Source organism: Capsicum annuum, chromosome 9 (genome assembly GCF_002878395.1).
Source record: "Capsicum annuum cultivar UCD-10X-F1 chromosome 9, UCD10Xv1.1, whole genome shotgun sequence".
NCBI classification, from domain to species: Eukaryota; Viridiplantae; Streptophyta; class Magnoliopsida; order Solanales; family Solanaceae; genus Capsicum; species Capsicum annuum.
The window spans coordinates 154953663-154956246 of NC_061119.1; the positions used below are offsets into that span (position 1 = coordinate 154953663).

The following is a 2584-nucleotide window of genomic DNA, read 5'->3' on the forward strand; positions in this document are numbered from 1 at the left end:
GTAAAACTTTGTTTAAATAGAAACCGGACATACTTTAAGCCAAAGAAAAATGGTGGTCTTTGCCTCTACAACACAACCTAAATTCAGTATTTTAAACTAATCTCCAAAAGACACGACTTAAACCAAAGTCTTAAGATAAAATGTAATCCATGGGGACGACCATTTACACCATAACTTCAATTCAGTAGACAAATAAGCCTATACTAACAAATATTATAAATTTGGTCATAACAGAAATGCTTCAGTTACCCTTACTTTATAGTCATGTCTACTTACTAATAGTAATTTTCATTATCAGCATTCATCTGGCAGTTGGTAACTTCTAAATCCTATGTAGATAAGAGAAGTAACTGTAGTCAGTCCCTAAAGCATGAAACGAAACAAATCCTACAGAAGAACATAATCATGCAGGTTGTTCACAGAGCACTATTCAGTTATTTATGCCAAACAATCCACCAGTTTCTAGCACCCCTTGCTTCAGGTCCTTTATCCGCTACTCTTTAAGAAGATCCGAACTCTCCATTACTCTCCGCACATGCCTAAAAACAAAAAAAAAAAGAACATCAAAAAATAGTTCGAGGAGCTAAACAAACTCCACCTGAAAATTAGCATTGAAAGAAGTTTTACCTATCTTATGCATGTTGTACAAGGAAAATAGGCATGAATTCTTTAAACTTGGAGAGAGGAACTTCACGAAACCACTCATGGTTTAAAGCAGCATCAACAGTTATTCTCTGCAATATGTCATACAAACAACACTATCAAAAGAGGTAAAAACATAGTACCAAATTTATGAGTTCCCAAATGTAATGGCCATCACCTTCTCAGGATCATAAGTTAGAAGCTTATTCAACGGGTCAAGGCCAGTATCTGATAGGACTGGTAACCCCATGAAGGCTGTTGCATTTTGAAATTTCATTCTTAAATTATGATACCTGTTACAAATAGATCAAATGATTAGTAGAAACATGAAAACATTTCTCCACCGTAGATTGCCCCCAAAGGAGGCCAAAAAGCCAAACCAGAATCACCCAAAGCTGGACACCTGGGAAAACAGCAACAAAAATAAAAATGTTAATCTTTGGACAACAAGAGACAATAGAATATAAAAAAAGATAATACTTACTGGTATTTTACAAAGCTGACCTTTACCTCAGAAAGCTTCAAAAACCCTTGCCAAATAGTCTCATCTGGGGTGCCAAGAATTCTGAATATCTGGTAAGAAAAAAATCACAAAACTACATTAAGAAGACTTGAAAGTTATGGTAAATGACATCCAAAATCAAGTAAAATTCTCTATCAGCTCCTAAAAAGATACCTTGTCGATTTGATCAACTTCTGTTTTTCATTGAAGAGAGGTTCTTTGCATATATCTCGGCAATGATATAACCCAGTGACCACATGCCAATTGCAGTAGAATATTGCTCTGCTCCCAACAGAAGTTTCAATGCTCTGTATGAATAGAAACTAATCAATCACTGGTTGAACAGAAGCCAGAAAGGTGAGAAATCAATAGAAACCTTTATCTACATACAGACACACAACAATCAAAGTATGAGTATCTACTTAAAATCTTTTTAGATTAATGAAGAATTAAAAATGAAACTCATATGTACCATAAAGTAACCACCAAATGAGTATATGGTTTCAAGAGGCTCCCATACTGACGAGCTAAACCAAAGTCACAAATCTTCAACTCGCCTCTATTGTTTAGAAGCAAATTTGAATGCTTCAGATCTCGATGGAGTACCCAATTATCATGAAGATACCTGATACCGTGCAAAAATTAGAGCATAAGACATTTGACTTCACTTTGTCTAAATGGTTGTTTCATTATCTCCATTAATGCCTTCAGATCATGTTCCATGTACTTCATCACCACAAAAATACTGTCAAGACTGCTTCCTACAACTACTTCTTTGAAATCTACAATTGAGAGGTGGTGAAGAGGAAAAAGAATGTTAATCTCCCTTAGAGATGTCAGGGGAAATCCTTCTTGTTCCTTCTCCATCTTGACCTTCTTTAGTGCAATAATTTCTCCTGTCTTATCTTTAGATCTGTAAACAACACCATAAATGCCTTCATCTATCCTATTAAAACACTCAAATTCATCCACACTTCTACAACCCTGCAACATGTTTAGGCTCCTTTGCGCAGAAAGTGTAGGCTCTGGTGTACCATGGGAATCACGTTTATCTTCATATTTTTTATCTGACTGGCTAACACTAGTCCCATCATAATTACGGTCATTATCCACATCCATTGAATATTTATTATCTAATTTATTTTCCTAGTAACTAGATCTAATAAGTTCATTAGAATCTGAGGACCTTGGTCTATTTCTTCCCGAGCTTTCTCTCTTGAGCTTTGGAGTTAGTGATATCCTGCGTCCACCTATTTTAGCTGACTGGGGTGCTGCTCATTGCTTCTTCATTAGGGGTATATTATCACCTAAAATCTCACCTTCATCAGTTGCCCATCGAGATGATGTTATAGTCGGCATGGGCACATATTACTCATCTTCTACTTTGCTAGGTTCCTGATTGGGTAATTGCTCTTCATCACATATGTTAATTGGGGTTTC

General features: G+C 36.0%; 1 pseudogene; it reads right to left on the reverse strand.

Annotated features, from left to right (window-relative positions):
* Positions 1-375: 375 nt before the first annotated feature.
* On the reverse strand, positions 376-2263 carry LOC107856868 (annotated as a pseudogene).
* Between the last annotated feature and the right edge of the window lie 321 nt (positions 2264-2584).